The sequence below is a fragment of the Balearica regulorum genome, chromosome 5 (assembly GCF_011004875.1).
Source record: "Balearica regulorum gibbericeps isolate bBalReg1 chromosome 5, bBalReg1.pri, whole genome shotgun sequence".
Taxonomy (NCBI): domain Eukaryota; kingdom Metazoa; phylum Chordata; class Aves; order Gruiformes; family Gruidae; genus Balearica; species Balearica regulorum.
The window spans coordinates 46,447,492-46,465,805 of NC_046188.1; the positions used below are offsets into that span (position 1 = coordinate 46,447,492).

General features: G+C 39.9%; 1 long non-coding RNA gene across 1 annotated transcript in view; it reads left to right on the forward strand.

Annotated features, from left to right (window-relative positions):
* The first annotated feature begins 255 nt into the window (after positions 1-255).
* The window catches only part of LOC142601924 (uncharacterized), a 33,497-nt gene continuing 15,438 nt past the window's right edge, over positions 256-18,314 (forward strand). Inside the window, exon 1 of the long non-coding RNA XR_012835501.1 lies at positions 256-958. This is a non-coding gene — a long non-coding RNA (uncharacterized LOC142601924). The remainder of the gene's footprint in view (positions 959-18,314) is intronic.

Sequence of the window (18,314 nt, forward strand, 5' to 3'; positions counted from 1 at the left end):
TTTCTGTTACAAGAAACTGTTTTGAAACCTCTACTGCACACTGGCTGCAGTTCATAGAGAGCAATCCTGGAATAATCTGTTATTGATAACAGTGCTGCCAAAGCAAGAGAGTGAAATATCATGGGGCACTCAGGAATCATGTTCCTCTCCTGGACTACTTCTTACTCCTGTGGTATCATGTGTTCTGTTCTCTTTTCTTCTGTACTTTTGGATGTGATGAGGGTTATGTAGCTCTGAAACTATCCTGGAGCCGTATCATCCCCAAATGTGTTTCTCAGTTTTGTGGAGGTTAGATTTGCTTCAGAATCTCTGCCTTGCTGCAAAGCTTTGGGGAACGGTTTAGCTTTCATTTAAAAAAGGGCTGGTTCTTCTGCCAAGTAGGAAGCTGTGGTGCTGGGAGGCATGCGTTGCGCCTGTCATCAGGCTCAGTGCCTCACCGCAAGCGCAAGTGTGTGACAGTGAGATCTGGGATTTCTCCAATGTACCACTGACTTCAGGACTCTTTCCATGCTGCTGTAACCTGTTCAGGTACTGCAGGCAAGTCTCTGATGTTTGGGTTTTTTTATCTCCTATAACCTGAGACCGCCAGCAGCCGTCTTCTGCTCTGCATCTTCCCCTCAAAGGGCCTCGAACTGAACTGCAGTGTTTATCTCATTTTTGAGACATTCGTAGTCAGGCAGCTGGAAGGAATGAAGGAGCTGGAGATACAGACCAGCATACAGTGGGGAGTGAGGACTGGGGAAGGGTAGACTGGATACGCATCTTGTCTCTGCTGAATGTCTCATCTCTGCTGAGATGAGAGATCAGCAACAGACTGAAACTGATCATTTCAAACTCTCCTGGGCAAGCACAGAAGATCCAGGTCCTCAGGGTCACGCTAATGGAGTCTTCAGTGTCGCAGCCCAGGCTCCAGGCTTACATGGAGAATGGAATCCCAAGACCCTATCTGTCATGAAAGGTAATTGCTGAATTGTACATCCATGGGTCTCCATTGCAAAGTGCCATCATGGTATTGGGTGTGTGTGAGAAGAGTGGGAGTGAAGGCTGTTTCAGACTTTGAGGTCTTGCCTCAGATTTTGCTTCCCTGCTGCTGTTGAGTAGATGGCACTCATTTACCATAAAGTGAGACAAATGTTGTCTGGTATCCCTGGACTTTCTAAGTGTGACAGTGTTACTGACTGTATTGTGCTCTTTGATGGCCCTGTTACTAAGAGTGCAGTGGCTACTTAAATTTCACATGCCAGTTTTCTTCTCTGTGTCATTTTCTACGTAGTGGGAAAATTCTTTCTCTCCCTTTGACACTGGATTTGCACAGCTGACCAGTGGAGGAGGAATGCTACTGACTCTGCTCTCTTCACCCATTCCTTCCAGAGTGACTTGCAAAATTTCTTCTGATTTCAGAGAAGCCAAAAATCTCAGCCTGATTTTATCTCATCTCATGAATTTCTTTAGGTCTTGAAGTCAAGGATGGCTACGCATGACCATTTTTTCCAAAGGTTTAAGACAGATATAAAAGCTAGGTTATGAACATGAGATGCCATCCAAAGTAATTTTCTGCTTCATGGGTTGTTTGTTGGAATTTGCCTGATAGGAAGAAGCAAGCTGAGCTTTTTAGGATTTATTTTTTTATATATAATTAGAATAGGTTTTTATTTAGATCAAGTTTGAATCAGTTTACCCACAATAAATCTGACAGCATGTGAAGTCCTGAGAATTGCAATACAAGCAGAAGCAAGATGTGAATTATAAGTAGGCCTATCCCACTTTTCTGGCCCCCAACAAATCTCACTACTAACCTTTACTGCCCATAAAAAAGCCACCAACTCAGGAGGCTCACTTTGGCAATAGGAAAAAAGAAAAATAGCTGTAATGATTCACAATGGATAGTTATCATTAGATCCTAAGAAAATAAGGATGTAGCACATAAGTTAGCAAAAGCTGCTTTTCCAAGCTAGATTAATTTTGCTATTGCCAAAATTTGACAGTGGCAATAAATTCCATGAGGTGCAGATCATCTTTTTATTCTGTGTGTACAATGTCCAGCACAATGAGGTCCTGATGCACATCAGAAAGTCCTTGATCCTACCAAACTATAAATAAAACAATTACAAACCATTGCCTTTCCTTCTCCAGTTTCTTTGATCCAAGCATAATGAACATGCTGTTCTGAATTCATTTTCAAAGTGCCCCTGTGAGAGCTACTGAAAGCAAAAGCATTGTTTTTTACTGAAATTATTATTGGAATTTACGTTTTTGGATTTCAGCTTTCGTTGTTACTTTTTAATGAAAATGCATTTGCTCTACCTTTTCTTTCTCTTTCTAAGGACAATACGAAGCAGTGGGAGGAGAAGTGAGTTGGGTAGAAAGAGAGTGAAAAAATAAGAAAGGACTTAGCAGAGCTCCTGCTGAGATCAGAAGTGGAAAACCAGTCATGGTCATGTTACCTTCAAGCTATTCTTTGCCTGAGTTACTTTAATAGTGGGCTGTCCATCTTGTACAGGCAGGGTGACTGTGTAGCTCAGCAGCAGCTGCAAGAACACAGGTTGAAACATGCTCTGTTTTAGTCACAAATTAGCATCTTAATTCATGCCGACATTGTGACCAGACCTAGACGACTGTGACCATAGTTGCCTCTGTGCCCATGAGCAGTTGTTGCTTGTCAATGACCTCTCTTTAAATCAACCTACCAACCTATTTGTTTGATGATGTATTTTAAATATATATGGCTCTCAGCAGCTACTGTCTCATCTGCAGGGTTTCTGGATCCTCCAGATTTCTGCACCTTCCACATTTCTGGATCTAGGTAGATTTCTGGCCCTGTTCAGACTCCATATGACAACTGAGGTGCACTTTATTCTTTTCTGTTGCCCTCTTACCCTGGGAAGGAAACCCAGCTGTACAGGGTCCCACTCACTGAACTGGATGATAAAGCCTTTGTGTAAATACATCTACATGTGTACATGGATGCTTCTGTTGTTCTTATTATACAGAAAGCTCATAACTAGGGCATAAAACATGGGTAATGTTTAGATCAAATGTGAAACAATTCCACATAAAATTAAAAGCAAATCACTTTTTCCCGCAGTTCGGCTTAAAAGGAAATTAACTTAATTGAATATGGACAGCTCTATTTTGCAAAAATATTACAGCCAAAGGTAATTTGTTTTTGGAAAATATTTTAGTAGACCATTTCAATTTCAATGAGATTACCTACTAGAAAATTAAATACATTTTCTGTTAAATGTAATAATGAATTCCATTGTCTGCATTGCTGAGGCAGAACTACAATATAATTGTGTTTAATACAATTAAACACTGTCTCTATTAAAAGTAATAATGCAGTCTATTGTCTACATTACTCAGGCAGAACTACAATACAATTAAGATCTTGTATCTAAGTCACTCAGAAAAAACATGTGCCTTATTACATCCTCATTCTGAACATTACATCCTCACAGCTCTCCAGGCTAGTATGTCTTGTTTGTCCTCATTCTAGTGAACCCCTGTTGTTACCAGCTGGTCCGAGACTTGCACAAAGTAAATGTAGTGTTTTTATCCCAGTTACTAGTGGGCTCAAATTAGCAAGCTTTTCAATGCTCCCATCCGAAAGCATTTCTCGTAAGTTTTTGCCATGTCTCATGCTATTTATCTAGCGATATTAATGCTTGTATATATTTTAAAGTGCTCCAACAATCCTCCAAAGCTCCAAAGGTCCCCCAGTGAAAACTACTATATACTCTGGTTAAAAAAAAAAAAAAATCTATTTTATAATTATAACCATTTAAGTAATTTCTAATGCCTGATAACAGAGCCTGGGTGTTATATTGATTGTAATAAGTATTTTATGCTTCTTGAGAAAGCACTACTTGTTGAAAATTGTGGTAGAGTCACTGGTTTTTACAACACAAAACCAGAACCTTGAGGAAGAATGGGAATGGAAACAAAAATGGTGAAAAGAAACAAATGTGATTTTGATAACAGCTTGTGTCTAAATGAGCAAATACTCAGTATGCCTTATTGAAAGAACACCCTTAATAAGCCTTATTTCTCCTCAAAAGATCAGGAGAAAGAATAGGAAGATGAGGACAGGAATCTACAAAAGTGATCAAAGAGGGTGGAGACAGAATAAAGAGATGTGACACAAACAGGTAGTGTAAATACAAGCGAGAGAAATTCCTGGAAAATTTCTTCATATGGCTCAGAAACTTTCTGTGAGCATCAGATCAATCCTGGTCACCTGCTTGGCATCATTTCTTCTAGAAGCAGAACTAGCCCTTGTACAAATGGGCAGATCTGCTAAAACTGTTTTCTTGTATTACTTTTTTCTTTCTTGTTCACTGATCATCTAAATTGTATTTTTTGTTCTTCCTGTTCCTGAAAATGAATTATCTCTCATATGTCCACCCAATGACACAAGGATAGGATTCCCGTTCCCTTTCCCCTTCTCTACTTTATTCCTCGTATTGTGTTGCCTCCAGAAGGCACTGAGGATCACACTGGTATGGAAGCAACACACAACTGCATTACCTTGGCATTCATTGTGTTACCTTCCAGCTAACCATGGAAACTTAAACTTTTTAACATTTTGAGTAACATATTATCAATAAATAGGATCACTGTTAGTAGCTCTGAGGCCTGGGTGGTGAAAAGAGCCTAAACTGAAGGCAGAAATTTTGGTTCCAGGCATTTACTGCCTTGTTTTTAATTCCACTTCAAAACTCTACACTTTTCACAGATCTCTTCTGTTTCTGATATCTACCTTTTAGAACCAGCTTTTCTGGGGGTTGGGTGAGGGTTTGTAAAGTAGGGGTATAGAAACCTGCCCGAAGAAAGTACTTCTGGATGTACATGGATTATGACTAGTTCAATATAGAAATTACATAAAACCTGATGCCAGGATGTATTAACTCTTAGTTGTAGAAATATTTATTTGGGTAACTCAGAAAAATGCTGATTGAAAGTTTAATGTTTTAACAGTGTCTGTGATACAGGGGGCTTCTACTGCACTGGAGATACCTGTCTGCCACTATGTCCATTTTAGCATTTCAATTTCAATTTGACACTTGGATTTTGTCCAATTGGAGATAATTACAGTTATCTTCATTACAAAAACGCTTGGAGATTTCAGTCAAAATTAGAAAGCTTTTGCCAGGTAGTGTAAAAACATATGACAAGGCATAATTCCAATCCTGAGAAGTTTACAATTTAAATAGACAGGATGTACAATGGGAGACCTATTTGCATCTGCAGGCATCCAAACATCAGATCTTGAATATCAGACTGTAAGTGGCTTGCCCACATGGAAGTGGGAATTGAAAATACTTTTCCTGAGTTCCTGGAAACATTTTTATTTTTTAAAAAAATGTCTCTTGCAATAGCTGCAGTGTGAAGAATTATTTGCATTTTTCTAAAACTAAGTTCAGATTTGCAGACATTGTTTCTCTTGTGTTTCAGAACTGGCTCTGTCACAGCTTACTGCTTTACTGCTGCGCTCACTCTCAGGACTCACAGATGCTCCTGTTGTACTCACTTTGAAAATAAACCTCACCCCAGACCTGTAACTTTCACTGCTATCCTAATACTCCCTATATACTTTAACCTCCCAAAGTATTAATTTTACCTAAAAATCCTTGGTTTCTCCTCTTCTGGGGCTCCAAAGGATCAAAGGATGATATTAGGATGGTGTAACTAATTCTCAGCATGAATCAATAATGTAGATGTGCACGTAACCCTGAATTTCAGTGATCAGTATCAAGGCAAAATGAGCTATCCAAAGGTAAAAAATTCGGTACCTTTTGCGCAGCTCAATTTTAGCAGCTCCCTGCACTAAACAGTCTTACAGGAATTTGAGGACTGAAAAAGGAAATAAATAACAGGAAATAAATATTTAAAGCCATACACCATTTCCAATTGGTTAAATCACTCTAAGTGGTAATTTCATATCCAATAGGAAAAAAAAGAATTAAAAATTGAAAGTCTTTTGCACCAGACCCTAATGTGTCCTCCTGTGCATCATAAAAGCAGAATGATTTTATTACTGTTTACTCACAAGGAGACTGAGACCAAAGCATTGAACAATTTCTACTTCTAATCACAGGACTTTCATACTTGAACTTCACAAGTGGCATGGATGTTTCTGTGTTTTGTTTTGTTGTTGGTTTATTTTTTTTAAATTTGATTCAATGATTTGTCTTTGAATGGAACGTTTGCTTGCACGATGCTTTGTATTTTTGGAATGTCTACAGACACTACCAGGAGAAATTAAACTGATGACCTTTGTCCTATGAGACTGTAGCTGTGAGTCAAGCTCTCTGAAATCTGAAGTAAATGTGAGAATCTTTGAAAGGAAAAAGTTATAAAAATCAGAGTTATAAATAAAAAAGAGCCCCTCAAACATTATCTCTTATAGGCAATGCAGCCTAAATCATCATAGCAGTCTTTGCAGTAACATGGAAGGAATGATTGTGGTGAGGCAAAAAGGGAGAAGGCTTTGCCTCTCTTTATAGTAGGTATTTATCTAGCCTTGTTACCACATCATCTGAGCACACAACAGTTGAAATATATCTATTCACCCAGTGCTACTGGAAATAGAAGCTTGATCTATCAGGAAGCTCTGTAAAAATATGTGAAGACCTAGGCTAGTGCAGTAACTTTTGAGTAATTTTTTCTCATGAATAATCACAATTACCTCAGATGATGCCATCTTCTCTCTCATGAGGGAGAGGAGCACATTAAAGCAGCAGTACCGTGGCTAATCTTACAGAGTCTGCCTCATTTTCTCGGTAACCTTCCAATAACCAGGGAAGGCACATAAGTTTGGATGCTGAGGCCTGGTAAAGATGATTTATTTGACATCAGCAGAATTTTTAAGTTCACATCTCAAGAGTTAACTGTACCAAAGGATAACAATGGAGCAAACCTATGTGAGCCTGGCTTCCTAACATTAGCTATCCAGATCCTCCAAAATGAAAGTCCCATCCAGCCATCTATTCCTAGGATTCACTCTCAAGCCATACTACTGGAGTAGTAAAATAGTTTCTGTTTTAACATATTTCAGTCACACAAATATTTTACTGGAATATTCTCCTCTGAGACTGAAATTCTTCATATATATGCATCAGCTCAGGACTGTTCACAAGAGTATTTTAGGAAAAGATTCCTTGTATGCAGACCAAACTGGTAGATGAGAGAGGGTGAATGTAGGTGAATAAGAATACTTGACATTTGTTTTCATTACTTTATATTTGTTATTTATTATTCATTCACCCATTTAAAAAGTTGCAGCCACTCACTCAGAAATGGGTAACACTCCAGGTAGTTTAGATGGTAAAATCCACTGCAAACACTGGGCAGTGAATTCTTGCAGGGCACAGCCCTTGGGCTGTAGTTTGTTTTATTGATCCTTTGCTGAAGAGTCAGTATTAGTAGAGACATTCACAGATATTATGTGCTTACACTGAAACAGCCAGGAACAAAGCACAGGAAGAACACTTTGAATTAATCACTATGAGCACATTCCCAGATCAGCTTTGCTGGGGAAACATGCTGCAGTTTTAGAGTGTGCTTTTTAGCTAGAATCTAGTGAAGCAACATCCCCCTACACAGATTCAGCTGCCCACTCCAGCAGAGTGAGGGCCAGACTCACAAGATGCTGGCACACTTTCCCTTAAAGTGGAATATTTCTGCACTGGGCAAAGAGTAAATTAGGTTGGTGGTTTTTGTTTGTTTGTGGTGGGTTTTTTTGCTTTTCTCTTTTTTTCAGTTACCACATTACAAAGTATTTAAATTTAGGATCTTTCTGTGATATTTTGTCCCAACTAATAGGCTCCATATGGTTTCTCAGGGCTTCCCCTGGCTAAAATACAGCTGTTGAAAATACAATTCTTTCTCTAAATAGGTAGGAACTAATGTGAGTTCTTAATGAAACAGGACTAGTGAGTGATGGAAAGCAAACACTGAATTAGACCCAGGCCCCAGATTCTGTGCTATAATCTCCTTTCAACTTGGCTCAGGTGTAAGGGGTAGCAGGAACGAAGCAGAGAAGGTGTAAATCTTTTGTAGCCCCCTATTTGGATCAGATGGGTACCAGTCCTAAGGGAGAAGATTTGTGCATCGCCAGGGTCCAGTTCAACATGAAGCCTTATTTGTTCCTCCTCAAGGGGCTTAGAGCTGCTGGGAATAACCGAAATGCAGACTATTCCCATGAGTTAGCTTAGCATTCAGGGGGTATTTGGGCTGCCCTAGCTCAGGTCTGATGGCTCATAGTTCAATTAGTAACCAGAGAGAAGAATTTCTGGCAAGTCTGTTACACCAGCTTTTAACTGCTAGCAAAAGAAAAAGCTTAAATTTGGTCTCAGGAGTCTTGGAAAAGACCTAACCTTGAGTTTTGGCTTACCTATCTCTTTCCTGATATGTATATATTGGTAAAGATTTTTCAAGTGCAGGGAAGTGCCAGACAGAGAAACAGCTGGTGCAGAAAATTAAACAGGCTTAGAAAGCAATAGAATAAACTCATGGAAGAAAAATCCATCAAGGACCATTGAAAACAAAGATGCCATCCCAAACTCAGAAAGTTTCTCAGCTGCAGCCCCCTGGATACTGCTACTGTACCTCTGGTATACATTATATTGCACTTGCCCTGCTCTTATATTCTGCCCTAGGCATCTGTCTAGGCCACTGGTGGAAATAAGATACTGGGCTGGCTGGACTTTTGTTCTGATTCATTATGGACATCGTTATTTTTCTGTGACAAAATCTCAAATTTCAATGACATTGCTGTCGACATCATTGCTATGGAAACCAACTCTACTGCAATTTACTGACTACACTTTTAAAATACATTAGTGATGAAGCATTTACATCAAATCTCATGGAAATCAACCAACACCTTTTGTATTTTTTTTTACACTTCTGTGTAATGATCCAGCAATGAGAAGCTGTCAAGCTTGACTAGTGACTGGCATAACATGCAGAAATATTATACAAGCTCCATACTGATGAAGGTCTGATATCTGCATAGGGCCATCAGAGGAAATAATGTGGTTTTTATAGTGCAAGACAGAAGAGACAAAGGCTCAGGGGCTGTTCAGCCCAGAGCCTGTTTCTTCTTCTCAGGAGCAGGTAGGAACAGGCAGAACACCAATTCTCCAGAAGTAGTTGCTGTTATGACCACAGCAGGTATTAGATTGCTGTGGCTGTGGTTTTGTGCTGGGAATCTTACTACTTGGAAGAAGTTCACCTCTAAAAATATCAGCTGCCTCCACAGTCCATTTGGTCCCACTGCTTCTAATGGGATTACAGCAGGGATTGATTTGTTCCATAGAGTTTATACTGAAGGTACCACTAACTCAAAAATATTTATTTCAGACATTACTTCAAAACCTTCTGTGACTGCTGGCAGCTGTCTCAGTGCTCAGGGTCAGTGCCTTTGTGCCTTGTAAGTCCTGAAGGAGACGCTTCAAGGTATTGACCTTCTTTTTCCAATGAGATTGCTGTGGTATACACACCTCCTCCTATGCACGTGAAAAACCAGGCATTGCCTCTTCTCTTCCTAGCTGATTAATGGTGAGGATACATTATCAGACCTAATAGGAGTCAAATGAAGAAAACTAGTCAAGTGAAACACTGTAAATTGGTTCCTGTGCTTTCTCCATCTCTTCTAATACCTAATGCCAGGGATTTTCATTCTTGTCCAGCCAGGGCTAAAAAGGAAAGGATTAGAAAGTAAATAACTCCCACATCTGCAATAGGGGAGCAGTCAGCTGTTTCATTGGCCCATTTATTAGCAGGACAGAAATGTAAATCTACATCACAGAAATGTTTTCTTCCTCCTGTACAACCTGTCATTCTTCTTGGAAAAGTAGATGTGCATACTAGCTTTCCACCTATATGTCTGTGTCTGTGTCTCTCTGCATCTTTATTATTCTCTGCCCTGAGCTATATGACCTTTACTGAGGTGAAATTATCAGTTTTCAATGGGAATTTTACTAGTGGAAAGCGGTCAAGATTTGACCTGTTCCTCTTGGATGTCCTATTGTAACCTTTTTTTTTTTAGTTGAAAATTCCTACCAGTACTCTCCCTGCTGTAGTGCCAGCTGGCAAAAGAGTCCTGCTTCAGGTGGCAAAAGAGCCCTGCTAGCATAAGCTAGGTGGTGGTGTTCTGAAAACCTAGTTTAAAGACCTACTGAGAAAACACTGGGAGGCAATGCTTTGTCCATCCTTTTTCTATCCATCAGTTGTTGCCAGTGACTACCAGAGGTAAGAAATCTTATAGGGGAAGGCTGGGTAGATAAGAGCAGTGTTCCTGGCTCTAGTGATACCCAGATAATATGCCACTGGCATCACCTGCTTTCCTTGTTGCTTTCCCTTTCTGCCTTGTTCTCCATTAATCTACCACACAACTGAATTTGAAAATTCTGGAATTGCTATTCAATTTCTGCTATGAACATGCAATACAGACCAAGTGGAAGATAAGAACTATCAGTCTACTGTAACAGATCTTTACAACTGTACTGTTTCCAAAGATAATGGCGAGAAGTTGTGGAGACCCACTGTAACCAGTCAGCAGTTCCCCCATTCAGAGTGGCTTGATCTGTGTGTGACCCTGCGACTCTTTCCACACACTGGGCTGCTTCCCATACTGTGTTATCATAACTCTTTCTGTAAGACATACTGCAGAGACACCTAGGGAATGCAGGATTGTTCCTCTGGACAAAAGAGAGAAATGCTTTGGGAGAGAAAGTGCAAACTCATTTCCTATGTATAGAAAGATGAAGTTCCTCTACATGCACGTAGCTTATTATCCTTGCATTTGCTCTCTTTCTCTCTTTGCTTCTGTCACCCTGGTGATGGTTATCTCCCAACATCAGTAGTCAAGGTAATCTCTCCACCTTGACACAGAGTTTGATTTGGTAAGCCTGTCTGTAGAATAGCTATTGTGACAGAGCACACAGAGTCTCAGGCTTTTCTTACAGAATGTATCACTTGAAAGCCAAAGAAATTGTCTGTTTTCTTTCTCTTCGTTTCTCTTTCTAGTTTAGGAACACTACATTAACAAAACAAATAATGTAAAAAGCTTGGACTGTCTTCTCTCATTTCTCCCTTCTCCTCTCAGTAATAATTATTTGAAAGTAATGCAAAACCACTTCCCATGCATAATATTGTCATGCACATCTTCTCTTTTCCCTAGTTAAAGAATATTAAATTAAATGTGTCAAGCTGTAGGACTTTGTAATAAAACATTGTAAACACAATTGGTTTTGTCTTCTTGTTTGACTAACATTTTTCTTGTTATTTTTCAGTTTGGAACCCTGGAAAACTGTAAAACTAGTTTCATTCTTTGTGTTCTTTTTTTAAGCTTTATTTACCATCCTTCTAAACAAAAAATCCAGTGACCACATTCAAACCATCAACAGCATGCTCTTCAACTAGCAAATAGTGTGAAGCTCTGAATTAACAAGCAGTATGAAAACATTAAATCACTGGATGTATCTAATTCTGTATCTAGCAAGCAAATATACCTTTTACTGGATTGTAAACCTGAGTATGAATAGCAACAAGCACAGTGGAACCTGACCCAGACCTATTCCTCTTTTTATTACAGCAAGAATGATATGCTAATAATAATATTATCAATGCATTCTCTTTCTCAGCAGTTCTGAGCATTCGATACATTTGTGCATGCAAATGCCTAAAAGCAGCATCACAATAACAAACTATTGTATGTTCCACAGTGTTCCTGACTATCTCTACTGTGATTTTATCTATATATGTCTACTATTAACAAATGACAGTGGGAACAAATTGTTTTCATCTTAGGAGCTGCTCAAGAACTTTATTATCTTCTAATAAGTAATCAAGGCACATGATTGTCACCTAAACCTCTTTGGTTTTTTTCCTTGCCTGTGACATCACTGCAAGAATAACATACATCAGAGAAAAAACAATGGGCAGTGATTACTGATGCTCAATGTGAATATAGATATTATAAAGAACAACCACTTCCCAAATTTTTGTGAATACAAGTTTTTCCACATGAGATTTTGTGGCAATCACAAAGATGATTCAGTTTAACAAATTAACTGTTTTTATAAAACAGAATACTGTCTCAGTATGCCTCAGCTAGAATTGCTACGTAGCTTCATCCCCAGAGACAGGGTGGGAATGCTGTAATTTGCTGCTAACTACTACCCAGTTGACCCATTAAATACAGAATATTCCTGCAGCTGAAACAGCCTGTATTTCCATACCAGTACAATCCCATTCTATAATTCTATACCTCTCAGAATTATTTTTTGTCTCCTTCAATGAAAGGTATAAAACAAGAAAGTCGTAAAGGGAAAAAAATTGCTGAAAATAAGTCTGAAAGCAACAACTTGGAAGCTATAAAGGCAACTGATCTTGCAGAGGATGCTTGCTTTACTTCTTTGTGTGGGTTTGTTTGGGGACTGGACAGTCCTGACTTAAACACTAACTCATTCATCCTTCATGGAACTAAAATAATGTTTCACACCATACTTGCTAATTTCCATAGCTATTAAAAAGCTGCTCCTTTATGATCTAGCTGCTTTTTCTATAGTGAAGCTGTAATGCTGGTATGAACAATGTGTAATGCTGATGCAAACAACATTGTCTTTTCAGACATTAACTAATACTGGTCTAGATATTCATCAGTCATATAATCTTGTTTATAGCTGGGGAAAATGTGCCATAACAAATGGTGGTGAGTTGACAAAAAACATAAAAGGGAATAAATGTTCAAGCTGGGGCTAGATTGCAAGAGATCCACCCTTACAGACCTGTGCTTATTTTTAAAGATAATGCTGCCTCAGGCCTGGGAGATGTATAGGAATACACTGATCTCTGTGACTGAAGACTGTGATGTCACGTGCATTACATGCAGAGTAGTATCTTCATTTCTGTGTCAAAGGGGAAGTCAAGCTTTAAAATGTTTAGAAAAAGAAGTATCTCTGGACACAGTAAGAAATATTCTTCTACCAGTCACTTCTACTGCACTTTAGTTATATTCTCCTTTTATTTTCAAAATAGCTCAGGTATGAAAGCCTGTCTTTGTTCTTTTGAGGATGATGTCTTAATGGCAATTCATCACAGCAGCCATGAAATCTTGATGACAAATCCATAAACCCTGAAAAAGATTGTAGGGGAATTAATTAATTTAAGCACGTGCTAGTCTGCTGCTTCATATAATAAAATAACAAGAAGCAATTCACTGAGTAATGTGCATGGAGATTTAGAGTGGCTTGGAGTGTGCACATCTAAACCAAACCCTGAACCCTCAGCAGTTTGCTTCCCCTGCAACAATCTGCAGATGAGGTGACTGCTGGCCCAGTCCTGTCTCTCAGCTACTCCTGTGCCAGCTCACCCACTGGCCTGAACAGTCCTGCACACACTATCGAGCTTCAAAGCAGCAACATTTGTCACGTCATGACCTTGTTGTGATAATATAAAACCAAGGGGCCACCTTGCAAGAACAAAATATGCTTCTTCCAATGGTTTTCTTATGCTCATATTCCTACTACCTGCTGTTCTACTGTATCTGGGATTTTTTTTTCAATAGCTAACCGAATCAGTATATTTTAATTTTCCCCTGAAAATATTTTGCTTTTCAATGGCAATTCCTGTTTCTAGAAATTTCAGTTTTAGATGTTCTGATTTCAGACAGTCACATAACAAACATTTCAGTATGGTGACTATTTTCATAATTTCTTTTTACACAAAGAAACAAAGCACAAATATTTTAAACTAGCTCTTCAATATAAGAAGTCACACTGTGAGTAAACCAAAGTTACAGGTCAGGAGCCCTGACTTATTGAGTTACTTCAGCCTCTGATCTGGCAAAATGCATCAACAAAAACATTGACAATACAAATAATTTCTCGAATGTCCCTTTGCCTCTATCTATCTAAATCAGAATTCTGAACTTCCATAGAGAGACATCTGTATGGTCTAAGAGTGTTGTGACTTGGAATCTCCACTTTTGAAAGGCAGACTTTCATGAAGCCTCCAATAAGTTTACTCTGAATATTACCAGCTGAGGATCAATCATTGCACATTGAATTAGTGTATATTTGATTTCTGTGACATCTAATGTGTGTCAACAATATTTAAAAATTAAAATTATTTTTTTCAAGATGAATATATTCAATCTGTTACCGAATATTTCAATATTTCAGAAGGAAGCCAGCAATCATAAATTTGGGACTAATATACCAATCTTCTCCTTTTGGTAAGGCCTAATTATGTTGTTGTTTTTTTTTTTAAATGATGATAGACCCAAATTGTCAGATGTCTTTCTAATGCCTTAGCCAGCTTCAGTAGAGAAAAATTACTTTTTCTACTAAATCAACCACTATCACAACCATCTTCTGTCCACTTTTATGTCCCTACTGAGTAACACCCTTATGACTAGAGGGAAGCTGTTTTAACATATAAATTAGGATTTGTAAAGTGTCTTTCCACGTTAGCCTTCTTTCAATTCCCTCTTATTTATCATTGTAACTTCTATATATCTATGCACAGGAGAACAAGCTGCTGATATGTATAACACTTACAGAAACTAGAGGTAGCTGAGAAGTTTTCAGTAAAACATAATTTTGGCAGAATCTGCCAGTTTTCTGAAATTGAAACATTCAAGGGACAGACGTGTGATGTCACCATGATGCTGTCAGATCTCCAGTCTGGTGCCCTGGGACCTAAACACCTGATTCCTCAGCTTCCCATCCGGTGGGTTGATCAGAGTTGAAAGCATGAGCAGTGTGGCATCCAAGCACCCTCAGCTGCTTATCAGCCTGGGCTCCCAGGGCTTCCAGCTTCTGGGACAGCTGAACCCACAGAGCCCTTCCACAGGCTGTACATCCCAGGGAATCTGTGCCATAAAGACCATGGGGGTCACAGCTCTAGCCCCTTCCCGAGAGAATTTAAACAACTTGGACTTTTGTTTTGAGTCAACCCAAAATCGTATTTCAAAGCATTATCTGTGAAATGGAATTCTCCATCTCTGATGATCTCATAAATTAGTTTATTAACAACAAAGAAACATGATATATGTAATTGTTAGTAGTCCATCACCAAAAAATAGATGTTAGAAAGCTTTTATTTCATGAGATATTAAAAGATATATATATATATATAAAACATTCCCACAACATAAATGGATAAAAGAAAATCAGTTCTCTATAAATGCAAAGAACCTTCCATGTAAGAATTATAGGCACTCTTGGATTTAGCCTACATACCTTAAGGTACCTGACAAATTTAACTCGGCTGTAGCAATGAGGTATACAGGAGTAAAAATGATGTATCCAATATGACACAGGAAATCTTGAGAAGAGTCAGGCTCAGAATCCAGATCTTCAGAGTTCCAGTCCTATGACTTATCCATGTATTTGCTGTCACTTTGTATTTCTTTACATGGGCTGCAAGGCTTGGTATTTATGCAAAGTGAGTGGAGCCATGCTACGTTGTGTTCCCTTTGGTGTCAGAGAAGACAGTGTTGGAAATACTCCGGTAGGCTGAATGATGAGTAACGGGTTGCTCTTTGCTAATCAAGATGCCAGCTGACAAGATGCTTTTTCATCCACTGCAGTTCCAATATTAATTTACAAAGCAATAGTTTATACTAGGAATCACCTAAGTCATTAAGAAGAGGGTTTTCATTGTTTGACCCTGACACAGGCTCTTAGAGTAGTAACTGATGTCTGAAGTAAGTAACAAACACAGGTGTATTTTATGCCTTCTCTGTAACTTAACCAAGTCAAGTCAAACCCTGGGAGGTCTACGGTAAGATCTTCCAAGATGTAGGAATTATGTAGCTTCCAAAGATGAAAAAGGTGCTTATTCTATAAGATCTAGATGTGTTTGCAATGCTAGTAGTTCAACAATAAACCAGCAGAATATAGGTTTACTATACTGGTACAAGGTGGAAGAAGTTGCTGTAGAATACATTGCTGTTCACACTACACAATAAAGATGAGGTCACATTATCATTCTTTTTTGCTTTTGAATTCAGAAGTGTATTTATCAGGAGCCAAAAGGAACCAGGCAGGCCTGAATATTGAACTCCTTTGCAAAAAAGCTTCATTCACGCAATCTTGCCAATGTGTCTTCAATGACAGCCAGTGAATGGCCACAGAGACCAGAGTTCTTTCTGTCTGGAGGTGGCCTCTCCACATCGGAGGTGATGAAGGGCTGTGGGGAGAAATGTTTGCAGTCGTGCAGGTGTTCAGCACTTTTCTGAGCATAAACAAGGGGCATCAGTCTGCAGGGCTGTCAGTCTGCCACTCAAGCTGGCATTAAACTCACTTTTACAAAGAACATACGTCTGATTGATAGAAAAGAGTTTAACAAGGGCAAAACTAAGTCTCTGGATGACCTAAAAAGGTATGAAGAGAGCAGAGGACACTTTGTTCTTTCTGAAGAGTTTACTTCAGAGTCTAACAGACTAGTAGCAAATGGATGAAAGCAAGGAGTACACAAAAGGCTATTTTCAATACTTTTTGGTGCCACAGATTTTCAGCAATATGTGATCACTGAGATGGCTAAGCATGCACAGAAACAAAAAAAGGGAAAACTGTTCAAAAATTGTAAGGACAGATGTTGGTGTCAAGTCAGAGTATCTACTTCTATCCTTTCTCAAATCCTACAGTGCTTTCCCCAAGGAACAGTTATGGCTAGTCTAAATACTTAAGATTTCTATTGCTATAAGAAAGAGGGTATCAGGATCAGGCTCTTAATAAAATCATAATCTATAAAGGGCTTAGTGGCTTGATTCAGGAAAGCATGTTTTTATTGCTCAGTCAAAAGAAATTTCTTGAGTTGTGGTCATAGACAACTTGCTAAAGCCTTACAGATGGAAAAGATGGATTTCTAAGTTTCTAAAATGTCTCAGACTGATGGAACGGAAGGAGTGATGGTGAAGTTATCTGAAGAATGTCTGGGAAATTGAAAAGTATGGGAAGCTTGAAAAGTAGAAATAGTTGCAGCACAGGGGAGGAATGGGAAGAGCAAAGAATGAGGGTTGTTTTAAGACTAGTATCTGGATTTACTTTGTGCCTGATGAATCTGGAGATGAGAAAAATGATTGGCTCTTAGGGATCTGTACATCTAATAAAGAAGCTATGAGACTGGCTGACATCACTGATGAAATCTTGCTCTACTTTGATAAAATTTTAACTGGCAAACCAACTCAAAATATCAGTTTCTATTAAACCAGATTAATGGTCTCTCCTAAGATCTCTTCTTGTTAAGATTATTAAGCTCATTACTGAGCTTCCTCATAGTGTCTGAAGGTGCTGAATCCCCTTTTGACTGTGTGTTGGGTTTGCGTGGCAAGGTTTTGGTAGCAGGCGGGGTTACAGGGGTGGCTTCTGTGAGAAGCTGCTAGAAGCTTCCCCTGTGCCTGATAGAGCCAATGCCAACCAGCTCCAAGATGGACCCACCACTGGCCAAGGCCAAGCCAATCAGCGCCTCTGTGATAACATATTTAAGAAAGAGAAAAAACAGTTAGAGAGCGCTTTTGCAGCCAGAGAGAGGAGTGAGAAGATGTAAGAAACTCTGCAGACACCAAGGTCAGTGCAGAAGGAGGGGCAGGAGGTGCTCCAGGCGCTGGAGCAGAGATCCCCTTGCAGCCCGTGGTGAAGACCATGGTGAAGCAGGCTGTCCCCCTGCAGCCCATGGAGGAAGGATGAGGGGGTGCAGCGATTCCACCTGCAGCCCATGGAGGACCCCATGCCGGAGCAGGTGGAAGCACCTGAAGGAGGCTGTGGCCCCGTGGGAAGCCCACGCTGGAGCAAGCTCCTGGCAGGACCTGTGGACCCGTGGAGAGAGGAGCCCACGCCAGAGCAGGTTTGCTGGCAGGACTTGTGACCCCATGGGGGACCCACGCTGGAGCAGTTTGCTCCTGAAGGTCTGCACCCCATGGAAGAGACCATGCTGGAGCAAGCTCCTGGCAGGACCTGTGGATCCGTGGAGAGAGGAGCCCACGCCAGAGCAGGTTTGCTGGCAGGACTTGTGACCCCATGGGGGACCCACGCTGGAGCAGTTTGCTCCTGAAGGTCTGCACCCCATGGAAGAGACCATGCTGGAGCAGTTCGTGAAGGACTGTCTCCCGTGAGAGGGACTCCATGCTGGAGCAGGGGAACAATGAGAGGAGTCCTCCCCCTGAGGATGAAGAAGCGGCAGAAACACCGTGTGATGAACTGACCGTAACCCCCATTCCCCGTCCCCCTGTGCTGCTGAGGGGGGCGGAGGTTGAAGCCGGGAGTGAAGTTGAGCCCGGGAAGATGGGAGGGGTGGGG